The sequence below is a fragment of the Oenanthe melanoleuca genome, chromosome 2, assembly GCF_029582105.1.
Source record: "Oenanthe melanoleuca isolate GR-GAL-2019-014 chromosome 2, OMel1.0, whole genome shotgun sequence".
NCBI lineage: Eukaryota > Metazoa > Chordata > Aves > Passeriformes > Muscicapidae > Oenanthe > Oenanthe melanoleuca.
Genome location: NC_079335.1, coordinates 70,279,035 through 70,300,335, shown reverse-complemented (window position 1 = coordinate 70,300,335; position 21,301 = coordinate 70,279,035). Strand labels below are relative to the sequence as shown.

Here is a 21,301-nt window from a genome sequence, read left to right as displayed (position 1 = left end):
CTTGAGAACTGCATGCTGACAAAACTGACTCAACTAATCTCTGGTAACCCCAAGTGAATTATGTTTTGACTCTAAGTCTTTTATTAAGGAAGTAAACCTGAGTAAGATTTCAAATATTTGAGTTGTGATTACCCTACCCTAAATAGGTTCATAGATCTCAACTGTATCAGTAAACAATTTGCCATTGTTTAGGCCATATATATCATAGTTCCATAGAATTTCATGACAGAAGGAAAAACTGGATCACACTATCCTGTACACCCTATTACTCAGATCTGTGAGTCTGTGTTATGTGTGGTGCATACCATATTTATATGGTGTGTTTATATATATATGTATATATATGGTGTGAATATATATATATATATAAAATATGCTTTTGCATGCACCATAAATCCACTCCCCTGGGCTCACCTTCTGCACAAGGGTGAGGGGTATATCTTGTGCAACATTTTTATAAGACTTACTGCAATCAAGTGCTGGAGCACATTTTGCAGTGCAGTCCCCACAAACCCATGCTGTAAAATGACCCCATGGTGAACCTCATTCTGTTTCATTACCTACTGTCTCTCTTGATCTGAATAATCCATGTCTGAGGAAATTTACACTTTAATATGGTTTTCCAAAGAGGACACATTAGGCAAAAGCTGTGCCTAATTTTTATTTTCAATTTTTCTGATATCAGATTCTGAACACTAGTATGCTTTTCTTCCCTTTCCTTTTAGTGTCAGAGCTTCATTAGTATTCCCTAATTTTTCCACAACAAAGACAGTTGTACTGCATGCAAGTTGCCTTTCATATCTCACCTGTGATGAAGTAACATTTTGAATTATTAAAACTCTTTTTCCCCAAACTACAGTCTGATTTTGTGGCTCTTGATCATCTTCAATTCTCAAAGCTCTTTTAAAAACACAAATATTGACAGTGGTTGTGTAATCTGAATTAGTTTACTGCTAGTTTCACTAAAGTCACAGTCAGGTGTTAATTTCAGCTTGCTGCTACTGATCACAGCTTTCCTCTGTATCTGTCCTTTTGGCATAGCATGACACTGGGAGTTACTGCTGGGCCTTTTGTGCTCTCCCACAAGGGCTGGCTGATGTTTCTGGAGAATGTGATGTTCTTGTGATGTTTCAGGTGGGCTATGGGCAAAGGCACCTCCCAAGTGCTAGCACCATGCCCTCACCTACCTGCCCTGCACCACACAAACATATCTCTTGTCATTTGTCCTTCTGCTGGTTTTTATTTCCTCTGAATTTATTGCAGCAGTCCAGGTCCTCAGTAAAAGTTTAGTAGTGTAAAGCAAGGTAATTTTGAGTCTTTGCCTGTCAATTCTCTTAAGGAAAGAAAGTTCCCTACTATTCTATGAGATTTCTGTAAATCTCTGTCTCTTGTTAGGTGTTTCTCAGTTAGCTCTTTCTTTTTTTTTTTTTTTTTGATAAAGTATGCATAAAATTATACTGTGTAGCACTGGCTGTTTGATTAGTATGTCACAGGACACTAAATAAAATGCCTTGTAGAGTTCTGTTTATGAGCTCTCCACTCCCCCAACTGTTATCTCCTAAAAGTGCAAAATGAGGCCTGTGAGGAACTATATTCCATTTAAAAAGACCATAACTCTTATTTTTTAAGACTCAACAGTGACCTCTCCTTTCTTGCTCTGGCATCAATGTTGTGTTCAATGGCCTGTTGAAGTGCAACTCATTCTGGTTTTTTGACCTTAACTATGCAAAAGGCAAATTTATTCTTTCTCTGTATACTGTGTAATGATGGATTTGCCCTTTTGTATTAATATTTGCTGATAATTTCTTTTAATTTGGTGGAAAATGAATAGAAGTGATACAGAGATAGGGGATGGGATAAGGAATGTGACCTCCTGCCAGGAAGCTTGAACTCCTTTTGTACATGTTACTTGAGAATTGCTGCAGCTGGTTTGCTGTGGTTGAGCAGTGTAGCAAGTGCCATAAAGTTTCAGAAATATCCTGTGCTCATTTCTGCTGCTTGATGTGCAATGGGCAGCTTTTAGGAGAATCAGTGCAGAAACTATTTTCAGGTGCATGAGAGGGCAGTGTTTGTCTCATCCTGCTGTGAAATATTATGATGTAAAATCAATGTAGCTTGCCATTGAGCAGTCCCATAACAATTATTGGCTTCATAACATCTTTTGCTCTGCAGTGTCTGAGACATATGTCCCATTACAGGCAAGTGGCCATTTCCATATGCAGATAAGTATCTAATCAGAGCAAAAGGTACCCTCCTTGAAGCAGACAAGTAGCTTTTTCCCACAGAAAGGCTGGCAGGAAACAGCTTCACAATCTGCAGCTGTTGAGTATCAGCAGTAGAATGTTCAAATGACAAAAGGGCACATGGTGATTTTTACCTCACTAAGATCCTCTGTAGCTCCTACTACACACCTGTTTTATAATGTGATCTATGCCACCTTTGGATAGTGCATGAAAAGCTGGATGAGTACATGGCTTACTTTTTGTCTTTTTTTTTTTCTAGTCAGGAGAAGCTGAATAAATGTGAATGTAGTCAAGAATCTTTATAGAAAACCCCCTCTGTGAAGGACAATTCTGCACCAATACCTCTGTTACAGATCTTTGTCAGCTAGTTCTTAATCAATGGTGTGTGCATAAAGTGGGATTTGGCATTTATTAAAACACATTAAATTTGCATTTGAAATAAGTGCAGTTCATCAAGTTTCTTCTTATGCCACCTTTTCCCACTTGGATCATGGTGTTGTACTTTGTAGTGAAAGGAGATAAAACATTTCTTTTGAACACTGGTTTGGAAAGGGCCCCTGTGTTTGAGCTCTAGATTAATATCCAGCCTGTCCTGTTAAAAAGTAGGGGAGTTGAAAAGCAGCTGTGGCAAGATCAGCATCAGAGAAGAGTCACAACAGGACTGAGACAGAGATATGGCTCATTATCCCAGCACAGCTAAAAATCCCTTCTCCAGCCTTGCTGAGGCAGAAAGGGAAGTGGTGATCCCTCTGGGATCTGGCTGTTAACACCTCTTTGACTGTATGAGCTCCTTTAAAGAGAACTTGCTCCTCAGGAGTGAGATGATGATGAAATGCACTGAAGCTCTTTGGAAAATTCTTTCTGTATAAGGTCTCATTTACACAACAGACAGACTCTGTAGCTGATGGAGGGTCAGCAGTGTGCTGCAAGCCAAGCAGGATGCTGCCTGGCTCATCTGCAGGCACAAGCAATCTCCCACCAGTGCTGCACCAGAATAGAGCCCTGAGACTTGTCACTGAAAGGTGACAACCAGATGCTGGCCATGATTTGGCCTTTCAGTCTCCATCTAGTAGACACTGTTGTTGGTGTAAGATGCTAGCCATGCTAGACACTTTTGTAAGCTTTGTTAAGAAAGAAAATAAATTTTTAATTAATTTATCAGGCCTGGTTCCACTGTGCATGTACAGGTGAAAAGACAAAAATATTTACATGAAGGAATAAATGTGTTTTCCCTTGGTAAAGAAAAGGCATGAAGCCTGTTCCACTGTCTGTGTAGGAATGAAATGTGCAATGAATTTACGGCAAAATAAACCAGTCCTATGATCTTGACTCAAAGAAGCATAACTCAATAGCTTAATGTAAGTTGATTTTGTGATATTTACATCAATAAAATATGAACCTTGCTAATTTTGTAAACTTATGAAAAAGCCCTTTTCTGATATAAGACAATCATAGAGTATGAATTGAGGATAGAGCATGAATTGAGGTTGAAATTCCTCTGTTGTCTGTGCACATGGTTGCTATTGCTTGTTTTGGCAAGAGAGTTGGAGGTGGTCCAAGGACTGGGATATATGTTCTGGATCATTGACTACATTTCAGAGAAGTTTGGCTATAACTAAATATTGTGCATGACTTCCTTACTTACAGAAAAATAAGAAATGTTGTTCCTCTGGGACCAATTCTCTTCACTCATTCAAATGTGGCTTTGTTAGAGATAATGGTCTTATGGCTTGGGCATGAAATTGGGTAGCACAAGAGTATCTGCTACTCAGTCCTTATCCACAGGCAAATGGAAATGGTGGAGTGGGACAAAGAATGTGCAGCTTGTGCTCTGGTCATACCAGACATTGGTTTTTAGTTGGAGGACTAGGCATTAGGAAGTTAAACATATTTTTCCGGTACATCATAGTTTTTGTGGTAATCACAACACCTTCCTTTTCATAATGTGGTGTAGTTCTGGTATAAATAGATAACATTGTCCAAGACAACCTCTCCAGTTCTACATCATTTGTGCAACCTACACCACCAATAGAGGAGTGACCAAAACTTCTGTAGGTGATGGTGATAAGAGGCTGAGAGAGAAGAACTCTTCTACAAGAACAATTATTTGGAAGAGGATGACTATTCATCAAGATTGGTCTTGTATTTTGTGTCACAGGCTCAACTTTTCCTTTGTTAGGAATTATTCCTTTCTTAGACACTGATTCTTCTACCACATAGCTTATGTTTTTGTTTAATTTGAAATTTAAATTTTGTAAGTAGGATATGTATAATCACTAGAAAGTGCATTCTCTGTGCTGCTATGCTGCACCAGATCATTTGTGTGTTATGATTACCTTCCAAAACTACTAGCTGGCATGGTTTAGGAATAGTACTCCCCAATTCTGTGCCCTCTCTGGGACTCTCCAAACCAGATGCCCCTTACTTGCTCCCTGCCCCTTCCTCTTCCCCTTCCTGCTCTGGGGATGGAGTTGAGAGTTGAAAGCACAAAAGAAAAAAATCAGGGGTTGAGATAAGAACAATTTACTGGAAACAGCAATGGGATAAGAAAACAAACAGTAAGAGCAACAATTTTAATAACAAAAAATATAAGACAAGAAATTATTTATAGAGACAGTAAAACAGTACTGGACCATTTTGCCCACCATGCTTTTTCCCCCAGCAAGAAACAGGAGAGAGAATCCCTTACTCCTGCCCCTGGCAAGTGACCTGAGAAAGTACTGAATAACATTAGTCTGGCCCTGTTCCCCTCCTGGCTACTGTAAAAGACTAAGCCTGTCCTGGCTGAATCCAGAACAGTAGTGAAATCTGAGCTCATCAGAAATATAATTTAATTCTCCTTTATCTTATCTTTGGAATGTTCTCTAAGACATAAATGCCAGAAATCAGGCTCTTTACAAACTTTCTATATAATACTGAAAAAAATTACAAGAAAATACCTTTGATCTATTTAATGAAGGCACTGCAGATTTTTCATTTGGAACTACAAGCATTAGTCATATTAAAATAAACCAACAAAGGAAAACCAAAAAGCAACCCAAACCAAAGCCCAGCAATCAGTACAAAGTCGATATCAGAAGAAAAATTGGCTCAAGGAGGTGAGCTGTCAGTGCTGAGCTCAGTGATATAGTAAAAGTATCTATTTAAACCTCCTGCTCTCTGAACAAATGCTATTTATTTTGCAGAAGGACCTTTTTCAACCTTTGTTTTTAGTCTCAGACTCTTTGTTTCTTCAATAAGAGCTCATCTGTTTAGGAACCTCTCTAGCTATACTTCAGTGTATACTATACTGAAGCCTTCAAACAGTACTGTTGTTTAGCCCAAATGTTTGATCAGTAATTCTTTCAGCCCTTCATGCAGAGAGGTCATAAAAGAATGACAGCAGTTCCAGAACTCCCTCACTCTGCCCCTAGATGTCTGCTCATCTGTCATTCATTCTGCAACCTGTCTTTTCCAAGCCAACAGGCATTAATTCCTGGTAAAACCTGCCAATTTTAATTCTGATTTTTAAATTTTTTTTTATATTTCCCAGTACATTTGGCACCACAGTGATTTCAAAAGTTGGATTCAAAGCACGAGGGACTCGTGCCTCTCCCAGAGAGGCAAAGCTTCTGTCTACATTGTTTTAAGAAAAAAAACACTCAGCTGCTTCATCTGTCAGTCATTCTCTTCCAGGAGAAGAAAATACAGGCACTAACAACAAAATGAGATTGCTCTCTGAAAGCAAAAAGTAAAAACTTGAAGCTTTTTTATCTCTTCCTATGATCTTCCATGATCTGTGTCTTGCTGTCAGTAAGGATATAGTTCTAAAAGCAGGGAATTGGATGAGGTTTGTTTTTTGTGCTAAACTTCCACTGCTGACTAGAGAAAGTACAGAGGCATAAAAAGAAAAAAAAAAAAAAAAAAAAAAAAAAAGAAAACAGAAGAAAGGAAGATCATATATGCTTATATTTCCTGATTGAGAAGAGAGCTCAAAGTAACATTTTGGTAGCAACACCACTGAGGACTGTTCCCCAACCAGCTCACCTTCTAAGGATACTCTAGTCCCTACATTTAATATAACTTCTTTATTCCCAAATATAACAATTGCAACACTGAAGCAGGCTGTACATTATCATCATTCTAAAAATTACTATAATAATTAATTGTTGGTGCAAATTATTTCCTCTTCAATACTGTCCATAGTAAATATACTGCTGAGTTTATCAAAGTGTTGAAGGAAATTTTCTTCCCATTTATCTGCAGTGTGCTGCTAATTAAACCGGCCTAATACTCCTGTGGCCTCAAGTTTCAAGTACTCTCAGATAAGATTTTAGGGACAGAGATGAACACCCAATAAGCAAAGAAGACACAGATCTTGAATCCTGGGGACATGTTCTGCAGCTTCTCCCAAAAACCCTTCATCTTTATCATCATGACATGAGTACACACTGTTCTGCTCCTACATTGCTCCCAATTGATCTCAAAACTCTGCAAGAGGTGCCATCCATAGCTGGTACTACCCTGAAGACTGAAAAATCAATGAGCAGAGAAAAAGTGCCATCAATTACCAACCCATTTAGGTCCTGGAGACAAGTTAGTGTTTTTTTTTAGAGAAGACATCTTGAAGTCATTTTGAAATGACACCAGGTACTATCATTCTAGATGCTGAGAAAACTAAACAGCTTTCTGTAATGACAGCTGTTCCCAGGGACAAATAACTCCAAAGGCCAGACTAAAATAAGTAAACTACCCCTCTATTTCAGTCCAACTGTGCCTAGCAAACTAACATTATGTAAATACTGCTTACTGGCAGAACAAAACATCTGCCTTTGTGAACAGATTTCAGTCTCAGGCTAAATAATACAAGGCTTCATTTTCTGAAGGGTATTTACATTTCCATGAGTAATACTGGAAGTTTAGTCCTCACAATTACTTATTTTTCCATATAATTTGGCATGATGATTGTGATGATAAAGGGCTCTTCAAAAATTCTGAAGAAAACTCAGTGCAGTTTTTCTCCTTTGATGGCAGAACTCTTCTAAGCAGCTTAACACGTAGAATGCAAAGTCCTAAGAAAAATACCTGCCCAAATAGATCTTGGTCTTTTGGTGAAGGCCCTTCAAATATCAGAGCCAGACAACTACAGAGTACCTACATGTTTGCAGTCAAAACCAACTGGTTATGTTTTAAGAAAATAGTTTTTCTTTTAAAAAGCTTCCATCATTTACCTCTTTGTGAGGTAACCAAGATAGCCCAAAGTGATATGTGGAAGAACAATGACAGTTTTTTCTGAATAGTGTCTTCAAATTTCATCTTTACCTTTTTTATAGGTTTGAGATAATCTTTAGCCAGGCCCTAGAATTCATCTCATTTGGGTATCCTCATTAATTAACATATTCTTTTTGTGGCTTTTGTAATCCTTTTCATGTATGTCTTTCATGAATAGCATGTGAAAAAAAATGATCTTGCTTTATTGGATACCTGATTGGTAGGTAATGTATTTTGTAAATCAAGAGGAAAAGTCTACTTGTGACAATTTCCCCAAAATAGAAATACAAATATTTATTTCTATCTTTGTCTTGAGAAAAATGGACTACCTCAGTCTCAAGACAGTTTCCTTCTTTCTCTTTTTGTAATGCTCCCTTCCAGGTGCATGCTTCCATACTGAGAGCCCTTTCTTTCCTGTAAAATATCTATGATCCACAGCAAAGTAACAGTCAGACTCTCCCTGGTGCTAAGGATGTTTGCAGAAAGTGTTCATCAGCTACTTGTGCATATGGAGTTAATGCACTTAAATCTGTTCAATCACTTACTCAAAGCAACAGATTTCTGGGCAACACTTGAACTCCACTTTTGTTACAAACAGCTGAGTCGGATGAGAAACTGAAGCAAATTGTCACTCACTGGAGCTCAAATGGACTACAAATAGCAATTGCATACCTTCCAGAGGAGAGATTTCCAGTCCATCTGGACAGTCATCTGTAACCTCAAGATAAATCTGTCAGAGACAGATTTCAGACTGTTTCAGACTGCTACACCACATGTCAGCTTGCACTCGTGCAGTGCCTGAAGCCAGACCTCACCCTTCCTCCTCTGCAGAGCTGGCAGAGGTTGGTACATCAAGCTGTGGAATGTCAAACAGCTATATATGTCTCCTGTCCTGGCTAAAACTGACAATGTTCATAAAGATGCATCTTTCTCACAAAACCTCTGTTGCTGGCTCACATAAAGAGCTGCTCACTGGGGCCAGGATGATCCCTGCTAGATGATCCCTGCTATGTCTCCAGGTGGAGACAGTACATGAACTTTGAAGGCAAGGAAATCAGTGCAAGACATTCCATCTTCTTTTAAAGAGTTCCATAGACCAGATGTTCCCAGGAAATACATCACTAAGTCATTGTATGCATAAGTATGAAAAAGCCCATCACAGTTTTTTTTTCCCAAAACAATGGCTGGCAACTATTTATATTTTGTTTTCCTTTCAGGAAACAATATCTCATCAGTTTATCCTCTCTTTCATGATTTGTCCTTGGATTAATGTCTCAACCATAAGTCCAGTTAAAGACCTATTCACTATCAAAAATACATCAAGTATTTTTTTTTTGTTTGTTTCTGCAGAAAGACTCTGATCTCAGAATGCTTACAAATACAAGGAATAAGGCATTATGCATAGTTTCCCCTGATCCCTTACCAGGGAATAAGAAAAAGGAGAAGGAAGGAATTTGACTATGTTTTTCCAAGTAGCTTCTGAATGTCCGGGACAGTTGTACCTAATGGATTTCTTGCAATTCATCCCATTCTCTATAAACAAAAGAGAGGAATATTTTCTATGTAGCTTGAGATGAAATAGACATAACCCTGAGCCTTCATTACCTGAGAAAGCCTTATCAGTGCAATGTGAATCAGGCCATGGCACTGACTACTTAATCAGAAATTAGCTATCAGAAGAAACAGTCCCAAGGCTTTTACCTCCCTCCTTACAACTGGATTCTTTCTTAATGATCTATCAGCAAATTTTCTGGAGTTATGTATTTATTTAAGTTATGAAACTTGTTGGAAAAACCCATGCTTCCTTACTTGCAGCTTATTTTTACTGTCTTTTTTCCCTAATTACTAGTATTCCTCTTTGAGATGCAGAATACCCAATATATGTTTACTTTTATCACTAAAGGATACGTTTGCTTTGAGGAAATACTATCCTTAGAGAAATAGGTTTCAGGATTACATCACTATATGAAGTTACGTCACCCTATGTAAGGGGATCTGCAAGTGTATAGAAGTATTATAGTATATTAAGTATTACAGTCTGAGGAATAATAAAAAAAGCATAGATAGAGGAAGTTATATGAGACTGGGAACAGAAAAGCTGGATTTCATGGCAGAGATCAGGAGTAAGATGCAGAGAGATGATGCTAAAGCCTGAACCTGCAATATGTGCCCACTAAATCCAGGCTACTGCAGTTCCTTCAAAAGAAAACTTATGGAGGGCATGGACAACAGGGAGTACTAAGATAAAAAAACCCCAAAACTGTGCAAATAGAAATAGGCTTCTATTCAGTAGCACAGGCTTCTTTAATCACTTCTTATACGAGACACATCACACTCACAGGTGTGATGGAATGAAAGTTGTGGAAGTATTATTAGGCTCTCAAGTTTTGGAAACAGGAATGAAATGAAAAATGAGTTAAAATTTTAATAAATTCAAGGGTTAAGGAAATAAGTACCATCTGATACAAGGCAGATCAGCTGAATTGCCTAGAAACCATGAGTGATTGGAAACTAAACTGGTAACCTATGTACCATCTCTGTTCAATATTAGAGGATGGTCTTTTCAGGAAAAAGAGAGAAACACAAAAGGGCCTTCACTTTTAATTGCAGATTGATGGTGTAAAACCTACTGAGGATATGCAGAGCAGGAAACATCTGGTTCTGTCCTTCTGACACATTTTGCGAAGTCTGCCAACATCATTTATACATAATTATACCAGTTTTAGCAGGACTACTGCTCTGCAGCTCTAATGAGAACAAATATATTGTAATGTTGGCAGACGTTTGTGCTTTTCTAAACTTTCTGAACTACAATGCTTGTACAAGATCCTATCTTAGGAATTTATTTTCTGGGTTGCATCATTCACTTTCTGTGTGATACAATGTAAGTACTAATTTTGTCATCATTATTTCTCTTAGGACACCCAAGCCCAGACCAGGCACTCACTACATAACAGAGCATATTGTCCATCCAAAATAGAGGGTAAAAAACTGAAGACAAACCAGTGTTCCAGGAGACAATGTCAATTAAATGTGCTTGTCTTCGACACAATAACAGATTAATAATTATCAGTTGTTTCTGGGGAGGATTACTAGGTACTGCAGCAACAATATGCGCATGAAAGGATGAGGGAAGTGAAAAGCCTAAAAATAAAACTAATGGGGAACTCCATATAGGCTTTTCGAAAAAACAAGCAGATGGGGCAAGAGGTGAACTAATTAAAGCTTGAAGCTCATTCCTGGAAAATAAATGAAAACTTATTCATTTGAATAATTTTTGAATAATTTATAAATGAAAAATTAATTCATAGAATGAGAATAGCTGTCAATGCCTTTAAAAAAGACTTCTTTTTTTGGTTTGTCGTGATAGCTACTGCTGATCTTGCAAAGAGCTGCATGAGCAAATCAAACTGGTGGGTTTTGAAGACAATCATGGCAGCAGTGTATAAATAGATGTGCCCAGGACAAAAATGTCTTTTATGGGATCAAGATGGTGTAGTAAGTGAGCTGTAAAATAACTGTGACCTTAATGAGAACTTTAACAGTGTCAGTGGATGAAAAAAACCTAAGTTTTAGAGATGGTTCTTCAAGCATAGCAAAGAGTCTAAATTAAACCTGGCATCCAAGTTATGGGTGTTTGAAACCAGTAGGAGAGGAAGAGGCTTTCAGAATTTGGAGAAGAGGCAGGGAAGAGATGGCTTGAAGGAGAGAGACAGAACTCTGTTTTAGCTGTACTGAACTTGAGATGACAGCCAAGGGCATATCAGCAAGGCATGCCTTGATCTTGCCCTATGAAGGTAATATTTTGGGGGAGAGAAGTTTGGAATGAAGCAATATCTGAGACATTCAGGTAAAGATGATAATGGAGTTTGTAGGTGAGATGAAACCAGGAGGGAATCAGAAAGAAAGGGGAAGAACTATTGGAAGTGCAGAAAATGTGACCTACAAGGAAATGATGAAGGAATAAAGATATTTTTTCCTTAAAAAGAAAGAAAAGGGAAGGTTTTTTTACTGTCTACATAAGAATGAAAGATAACTGGAAAATGGAGAAAATAAATTGCTCTCCATCACAATTGGGAAAAGAACATGTCAGTTTAAGGTAAAGGAGCACAAAAAACCTTTTCAATAATATGAGCATAAATCCATGAAGACTCTGATGTCACTTTAGCTGGATGTATTTAGAAACAGATACATGTGTAAGCAGGCACCAGAGCTAGCTACAGCTGAATTTACCAAGGTAAGATGGTTCTAATGGTTTCTTGCAGTCTCTCTTCCACATTTGACAAAATTGAAGGTCCATGAAAAGTCCAAGAATGGGACACCTTGCATGTATTCTCTGCCCTTTGAAATGTCCATAGGCATCCAGTATCATATATGCATGGGTTTTGAAAGGCTAGGAGATACTTATGAACTTCTGTAGTCATTAACCAGTAAATATGATTTTTGCCATCAGCAGCAGAAGGTCCCAGCCTTGGTGGGCACATGGCAGCCTGGGGGCTTGGGATGTGTTTGGCTCTGCCTCCCTGGGAGCTGGTTTTACTGTGGTGGAAATTGCCTGGTGGGCACGTGCCTCATGCTTGCCTACATCGGCTTCACTTTGGGCATGCCTGGGCTGGGGGTGCAGCCACTTAGATTTCTGTGTATATTTTCTGATTTTCATTATTATTATCATCATCATCATCATTGTTACCATTATAAATTTTAGTAATATTTTTATTAGATTATTTAGATAACAGGCTCACCGTAAATGGCTAGTTGCATGTATTGCTTCTTCCTGTAAGCATAATCTTTTCATATAAGAGTCTGAAGCCTTCTTCTGATTCAGAATTGCTCAGTTTATTCAACACATTATTGTTTTAGCTATGGTCAGATACTTGATGGATAATATAGACAGATTTAGTGCCATATTTCTAAGATAGGATATAAAAATTCTTTGAACTTTGAAGAACTGGGACCTGGATATGAGTGGGTATTTTCTGTGGCACTCCTATTTATTCATAAAAAATTTTGTAGCCTAAAAATAGTGGTGGAAGCCTGCTGCATCATGACTGATATATAAATTGTTTGAGCCTTCACAGTATGAAAAGCCACAACTCTTCTACAGAGGCCACAATGAATTAAACCAATAAAAGGGAAGAACTCCTCTTAAAAACCCAGCCTTGCCCTCTGGCTACTTGTTAAACATAGAATTTGACTCCCAAGTAATTACCTGTACAGATTTTTTTCTTAAATCTCTGACTAATGGGGAAAAAAATGCAGAAGCTGTCAACCTGCTGTGTCTACTGGAAACAATGACCCAGTCACACTTTCATACTCATTAACTGAATCCCTGAAAATAGGAAATAACAGAAGATAATCCAGTGTCTTGAAGGGATATTATTCCTGTTTTTCTGTTTGTTTGCATCAATATTCTGTTTTCTTCTAATTTTTACAACTTTTTATGTTTCTCCTTTTGTTTGTAAAGATTTATGCCAAATTTTTTCAACGTCTTCAAAAGCCAGAGAGGTTTATTACACAAAGAAATTTAATTGAGCTTTTCCACAAAAACCAGCTATTTCTTCATCCACTATTTTTTCATCATGACCTCTTCAATCAGTCTTCCTTATTTACCTCAGATAGTAAAGAGGGGACTTTGGAAATTTAAATTTTATATAAATTAACTTACCCAAATTATTTGCTTTGTTAAAATGAAGACAAAAATGGGGAAGTGCCAACCTATTATCTATGAGGTAAGAGTGTCTGAAATTTAAATATTTAGCAGACATTGACCATAAGTATTGTATTGTGTGCTCCTTACTCATTTTAAATTGTGGCCAGTTATAGCTGTAACCAGAAGCTGAAATGACCTGCAAGCTGTGAGCTGGTCTGGCACTGTGCATTCACACTTAATTGTTTTCACTGGTACAGTTCTGTCATTGTACTGCTTGCAGCTCCTCAGTAACCTCAGCAGAGCTCTAGAAAGAACCAGATTCTCTGACTGACCGCTGTTGAAAAACACTTGAATGAATGCCAGTTGTACTTCTCTCTTGTATTTCTTTGTCAAAACATCAAACTCAAAAAGGTCTTGTCAGTATTCATCATCAGATCTTAAACTTATGGCTCAAAATGGTCACTTCAAACTGAATTGGCAGTAGTCTCTTCCATTCTGATCCTGCTGATCAAAAAAATAATCCAAGTTGTAGAAAATTGTTTGGAAACCAAAACTCTCTGTAAAAAAGTGGTAATCACAAGTCTTGTAGGTTTTTTCCCAACTCCACCAAAGATCAGTGGAATGCTGCTTTAATTTGTAGGCATAGCATTTTGTTGCATTCTTCTCAAGTGCTCGTCATACTAATTTTAGCTTTTCTGTTTAATACAATCTGATGAAAATTCATCTGTTATTCTTTATATACTGCAAGAGATACTTAAGCACATGCAGATGATGTGGAATAATTTTGGGTAGCAAAGATGAAGAGCAACTACAAATTCTGGAGAAAGACCTCAGAATGTGGAGTGAATGGATGATAAGAGAGGAGGTGAAATTCCATGTATGCAACTATAATGGCACCCAGAGAGAAGGAAGCAATCCTAACTTCACAAGAATGATGGATTCTGAACTTGCTGCTGTCACTCAGGAACAAGATACTGGAATTGCAATAGCTACTTTTGTGAAAACATCAGCTCAGCTCTCAGTGGTGGTCAAAATAAGTACTGAATGTTAGGAATTAGCAGAACAGGATAGAGAGCAACCAAGATAACCTCCTATTGCTTCTATCTGAGTTCAGTACTATGCAAATCCATAGCATGCCTAAGCCTTAAAGGCTGCTTACATTTTTGATCCCTCTTGTTTCAGGACAGACAGAAAATTGAGATTCAGAGAAGTGTATGTGGTCTGGAGAGGGTAAGTAGGTAATGACAAATCCCTTTGCCTTATGATACAATGATGAGGGAAACCAGGTGGGAAGCTGTTCAAAACAAAAGGGAGTGCAACCTTGGAAGCACTCCTCAGCTGTGGCATTCCTCAGCCTAGAAGGCTGCAGATGCTTGAGTGATGGAAGAAATTTTGGAAACATAGATCTGTGAAGGACTGTGTAAATGTACTGGATGTCTGAAAGCCATTAATCACTGATGGGCTGTTGTATGCTTGCCTTGCTTAGGTCCTTCTTAGGAATCTCATGTGAGTGACCATCAGACAGGTTAATTAGGTCAGATATTGCCCTATTTCATCTCTTACACTGAAGAATTTGAGTGCTCTGGGTGGATGGACTAACTGAATGTAGTTTGGCAAAGGGTGGACGGATTTCCAGCATAGTACTAAGGAAACATTTTATTATTCAGTTGATACAATGAAGGACAACATAATTTTGCCTTTTCCTTTTTTCCTCACCCTTCATTTTCTTTGTTTGTTTTATTTTTAAATCTTTCTGCTTTTCCTCATCTTCTTGCTTTTAATCTCTGCTTCTCTTTAAATTATTTTTCCTTTGTACCAAACAGTCCTCCAGCCCTAAAGAAAAACAGGGCTATAAAAAGTAAGCACCCACACTGGTGAATAAACTCTGTGAAGCATTTCCAGCTTTCCTTCTTTGTTCTTGGTTCTCTACTGCGGAGCTGAGCTCAGAGTCTGTGTTCTCCCAGCTATCAGACAGAATCAGGAGATGCCATAGGGTGAGATTTGAAGGGAGTTTTGATTCTTGTTAAATGTTGTTCTTGTCTCTTATTACCATCCACTGAAGAACTTGCAGTTTGTTGTATGCTTGTTCATCAGTTGTTCAGAGATCAGGTAAAAAGTGATTCCAGAGCAACAGCACTGTCTGAGCTCCTGGTCCAGCATTGGTGGGATGTTGGTGGAGTCAGCCTTGTTGAGATGGATCTGTTGTGCTTTCACTGTTTTCAGTGTTAAGATAGCAATAACAAACATTTGGAGGGATACAAGTTTTTCTGTTTCGATCCAGACAGTGGTGCAAGCCTCTTGTTTTTTTCCAAGATGAAGCTTTTCTAATCAGGTCACCTTGGATTGAACTAATATAAACAAGTGGGGCATTGATGAATTTTCTGAAGTGCTGTACTGCTTTCTTTTAAGTGGGTGGAACTGAAGTTGTCCCATGACAAGGTCCAGTGAAAATCCAGTATTTCTTTTTATGCTTTTACTAATCTTTTTAGAAAGTGCTTTAAGTGATATATACGTAGCACAACATTCCTCCCCCACCCCCCCCCGAACTTTTCTATTCTAAAATAATCAAAAGGACTTTGGTAAATACGGGGAATGTGTTTGAAATGAGGCATGAGATGTTAATTTGGCCTCTACTCCTCTGCCTTGGCACTGGAATAGCAATTCATTGGCAAGTTAAAACATTCCCTTTTAGCTCCTGATAACCCAAACCAGTTTGAGCCCCCAAGCCATCAGTCTTTCTTCATCTACCCTTCCCTCCTTGAGGCCATTGCTGCTGGTTTTATAACAAGCAGAGTCTGGTATCATCAAACCCAGCTGCACACATGCTGAGTGATTGCTGTGACATAACAAATTGCATTTTCCACAGGCTTTAGTAAAATGCATTTTCTTTTATAATGTTACCAGAAAAAAAAACCCTCAAAACAATCAGCAAGACTTGTTCTTCAGCACTCCCTGTTACAAAGAAGGGAGCTATAAGAAAAAAAAAAAAAAATACAAGTAAAGACGTATGTTTGTTAGGTAATCAATTTCTGAGAAACCAAATATACCCTAAAGGATATTTTAATCAGATATAATTAGACACTCCATTCCTAGGTCTTGGCAGTGCTAAGGTATTCTCTGTATCTGGTTATAATAGCTGAACATCTTTGGCTTTTTTCCCCATCAGATTTCTAAAGTTTATCTGTAGCAGTCTCCACAGCAAATCACAGTGTGTAACTTTCTATCAAACAGAAGAGCTGTCATTGATTTTTTTTTGCTATAACATAAATGCCGTTGGTAGATCCAAATGAAACCAGAGTCCTGTTGTGCTAACCACTGAGTAAATACACAGATATAAACTCATCTGTGGTTTCCTCAGGTATGGTATTTGTGGATGACAACACATTATCAGCAGTCACCTGTATTAGTGTGCTCTTAAATAGATAAAACCTCCCAGTACTCTTGATGTTGAACAGTTAGGCAACATAGGATATATGTTAGTTATCTGTAATTTTGGATGAGTGATCTGAATTTGAGAACTGAAAGGAATGCTATCATTTGAAATGAAAAGACTCAATTTTGATTTTCTTTCATGATCCCAGCTAACAAATCCAAGGAGCATTTTGGCACACTCTAGGTTCTTTCCTGCTGATTTTTCAGTTGCATTTGCTATGCAGAATATGCATTTGAATTCTGTTTTGTGTGATTCTTCATAGGGAGTTCCAAGCAGAATGTAATTGATTCAGGTTTAAAGGATATTTTTCATGCTGTGTCACTTTTAAGACTTGCAGTGTACTGCAAGATGCTACTAAATACAGCAGGAACTTTGAGCTTTATTTATTTATACTATCTATTAGTTTTCTTTTAATTGCAAATCCCACTGGTGTGCAAGAAAATTGTAGGCACTTCATTTCCTTAAAAGGCTCTTGGTTGTATCAACCCAGAAATGCTACAACCCATTCTTGTTCCCGCTGAAGTCAGGAAAAAAAAAACAACAAACTTTCCCAAGTATTTGTTTTTTAACAAAACTTCAAAATGCTTACAGGTGTTCTTACTGCATCTAGAGAAGAACAATACTGCTTAATCAGCCAAGTGGGAGCCTGTGCCTGATAATCTGCTGTAAGGAATATCTAGGGTATTCCTGATTGCAGCTCCATATCTGCTGACCCTGGGAACATCAAACATCAAATGTTGAATAGAACAGTTTGGAAATTAATTTCCTCAAACATTGTGAAATAAAATTATAAAACAGCAGTATTCCCTCCATTCACATTGCTTTTGATCACAGCAGCTGAGTGAAAGCATTTATGACCATACAGGATTTTTCCAGTTCATGCAGTTTTTCCCTCAAATAATAGAACATCTCTCCAGTTTCCTCCCTAAAACAAAAGAAGTAACGATGTGAATAGTCTAGAAAACTTTAGAGAAAGCCTGAGGTTCTTTACTGAACAACCTGAAGTAAAAAGGCAATAAAATCGATTATATCATAGGGAGCTGGCTGTGCTTATTTTCTCCAAAGATGCCAGAGAACATGGTGGAAGCAGCAAGATTATGAGGGATGGAGGAACATAGTTCACACCTCTTCCAGGGTATGGAAAGCAGGAGGAGCTGAGGGTGTCACCATTCAGACACAGGAGACAGCCTAGGGAAAAACAGTCCTCACTTATCTTTCCACAGAGCTTCTTGCTTCCATGTGCAGCTGCTGTGACAGTGCATATGCTTTTGTCTTATGGAGAAACGACTATGTAAAACTCTCCCAGAAGCTGATGCTAATGAATATTGTCAGATTGACTTTTTTGGGTTTTCTTTTTTTTTTTTTTTTTTTTTTTTTTTTTTTTTTTTTTTGTTGTTGTTGTTGTTGTTTGTTTTTTTGTTTGTTTGTTTGTTTTTGGTATTTTTTTCTTGGTTGTTACATTATTTATCTTGCTATAACCAAAAACTGCCAATTGTCTACCACGTTGAGCAACTGCTTGCTATTGTCCCATGCATGCACACTTTGGAATGAATGTGTCTTTTCCTTTGTGCCTGTTATCTACTTTTACTCAAAATGAACACCTTTGGGGAGACTTTCTCTCAGAAAAGTCCTTAACATTTCAGTTAGTTTTTATCTTCTGGTCCAAGCTGCTGTGTCTCTGGGACATAATACATAGCCTATTTTTGTGAAAATCAAGGATGGTGGCAGGCATGGAGGTTTTGAGTTGCAGTTGGATGAATGTTATTTTTTTCTTGGGATAATTAAGTACTTTTTTCCATTTTTCAACTGAGTCCAATTATCAATGTCTTCGTTTTAATAGCTTAAGGAAGAAATCATTACAATAAAGAAGACAGCATTAGCCATGTAGCTCCTGTGTATTTCTTCCTTTACTCACTCTTGTGTTTTTAATTAAAATCTCTATCCCCTGCTGACAAACCCGATTGAAATCTGACATTTTTATGCAAACTATTTCATTAACAGTTTTGTCGTGCTACAACTATTTTTAAAATTTTAGCCATTGAATTCTCTGTAAACATATGGCTGATGGAAGAACAAACAGTGAACAGCCTTATTTTGTTTAAGCAGCAGGATCAGTGCACACACCAACCCCCCTGCCAGCCCTCAGCTTCTGCTCTGGATTGACAGTGTCCACTAGAAACAAGAGGCATTTCAAGGTGTGCAGAAACTAGCTCTTGGTTTCCTTTTGCTATTTTCTGGTACTCTTTAAAGCATGACTGTGGACTTTCAAGGCTAGCATGGGTTTCGGTCTCCTTCCTCTCACCTTGTGTCTTTAATGAACCCCCAAGTCTAAAAAGTAGTAAAACTAGTCAGTAATTGAATTAAAGCTTGGCCTAAGTGCAAAAAATAGTGGTTTTTTTCCTCTTCAATAGCATGTCTGCACATCCCTCCTCCTGCTTGGGTACTCTGCAATGGAGGCTTATTTATGAAACTTCAGGTTTCAAAAGTCAAATTCTGGCTTCCTAGAGCAGACTCAGGCTAGGCACTCCCTCCTCTTACAGGTTTTCAGTAACAAACAATTATTATGCAATATTTCTAACAAAGCAGTTTCTATTACTCAAAATATAAAGAAAAAAAATATTTTGAACATGATACTTCTGATTTAAATAATTTCAATAACTACAATGTTTTCAGGCTATGGAAAGGAAGGCTACATATTTAATAACTGAACTTATACTATGCAGAATACTAATTATTGCTGAGGGCAGTAAGTCAGGCACTCAAATGTTAGGTAGTAAAACTGGGTGAATTGACCCTAGTTAGATACTGGGTATGCACCAAAGCCAGTCTGTCACTCCCCTCCTCAGGTGGGCAGGGGAGAAAAGATATCATGAAGGGCTCATGGGTTGAGATAAGGACAATATTCTCACTCCTCTCTTCTCTGGCCACAATTACTTTTGCGCAATAACTTTTTTTCTTTCTTAAGTATTACATCCCAGAGGTGCTGCCACCATCACTGCTGGGCTCAGCCCTGGCCAGAGGTGTGTCTATCTCAGAGCCAGCTGGCATTGGCTTTGTTGGACATAAAGGAACCTTCTAGTGGCTTCTCAGAGAAGCCACACCTGTAGCCCCTCCACTATCAGAATCTTGCCATAAAATCCAATATAACTGAATTCAATATCACCAAGTATCCCATTTCCATCTTCCTGCAGTGCTACTACTTCCAATTTTTGTTCACTAGGGAATATAACCTTGCTTATATCCTGAGCTGACAATGTCACAATGCAGGCTGATTTGTAAATATAAGAATGAAAAAAACAACTCATAGTAGAAAATAGCTGTGCACTTTTAAATGGTCTGCCTGCAATAAATGGATGTTCTTTACTTTTCCAGCAAAGTTCACAGCTGTTTGGGAAATGGAGGATCTCTTTATTTTAGGGATCACTATGGGACCAAGATCAAAATGAAGGCTTAAAGTCTGGCAGCAGAGAGTTCAGCTCAGTTTCTTAATAGATTTTTGGTAGTGCTTACAGGCAACTTTTGAAACACATTCAAAAAATGACACTTGCTAAATTCTCAAATGATGCCAAGATGCACAAAAACTTTGTAGAACAGAGGGCTGGGCTTCCTTCCAAGTTGAAAAAGACATAGGTACCTCCTTATACTCTCATTGCTCTAGTCTGGCCTGAATTAAACTAGCAACAAAACAGGAGACCAGACTGTGAGGAGGGTGCTTTAGTGTCTGAGTAAGATCATCAAAATAACTAAATACAGTAGGGTTTGTAGAGTACATGGGTATGTGTGTGCTGGTTACTTGTTTTTATTTCTCAGTAGCAAACACTCACTAGTTTTTAATTTATTTTCTCTTTTGTCGTTGCCTACTACTGCTTCTATAGCCACTTTCAATTGCCAAGCATTTTGCTGTGTAACAACTTCAGATTACAAAGACTGGGTCTAACCAATGCCATCTAGGTCTTTCCTAACAGGAACACAGTGTAGGAGCAACTGAGGAAAATATCACTTGAACTGGACTTGTAACTTTCATTGCTGCTATCAAATGATCTGGCAGGAAGTGCATGGCTGGAAAAATGCTTACAGTATGTCACAGAGCTTGTTAAGATGCTGACTCTTCCTTCCTACAAAACCCCTCTTGACAAGTACATCTACCTTACTGTGTTCCCTGTCAGTCTAAAAGAGTGAAAAGGCAGAGAGTGAGTGAGATCTTGGTCACATAAATAAGACGTCTGTGCTTAACTAAAGGGGTAAATGAACTCTCATTAAAGACAGTCAAACTCTTTATAAGAAAACCAATTACTGATTAGTCTTTTTTTTTTTTGTTAGTCTATTTAATTTACATGCATTTTTTAGTGGATTTAAGATATGCTCAAAGCAAAACAATAAGGTTCATACAGGGGTTTGCACTAATTTAGATAAATCACTTTTTAAAAGTCACTTAGATGTTGGCCTACTTTGAGAATTTGCTATTAAATTAAATAAATATCACAGACAATTCCACTCACTTGGTAAGCTTGTTATAGGGCTCCTAGTGCTAGGTCAGTGCCACAGAAATGTTGTCTGAGTTATGAGGACTTCACAGCTGGTTAGAATTCCTTTTAGAAATTGTGAAAGTCTAATTCCATAAAAACAGGAGTTATGCCAAGTATCCTCTCTATCCACTCATGCCCAAAAAGTCCAGCACAATCTGAAGTCTAGATGAGCTGTGTTTTAGACCTTGACAGTGATTAT

At 38.0% G+C, this 21,301-nt stretch overlaps 1 protein-coding gene across 2 annotated transcripts in view; it reads left to right on the top strand.

The window, feature by feature from the left end:
- SEMA5A (semaphorin 5A) overlaps positions 1-21,301 on the top strand; it is a 356,553-nt gene that overhangs the window by 20,895 nt on the left and 314,357 nt on the right. The window contains exon 2 of one of the 2 annotated variants that reach the window (XM_056483464.1): positions 14,326-14,373. The exons of the other annotated variant lie outside the window; for it this stretch is intronic. The gene's annotated coding sequence lies outside the window, so the exon portion shown is untranslated. The remainder of the gene's footprint in view (positions 1-14,325; positions 14,374-21,301) is intronic. 2 annotated transcript variants of the gene reach the window in all.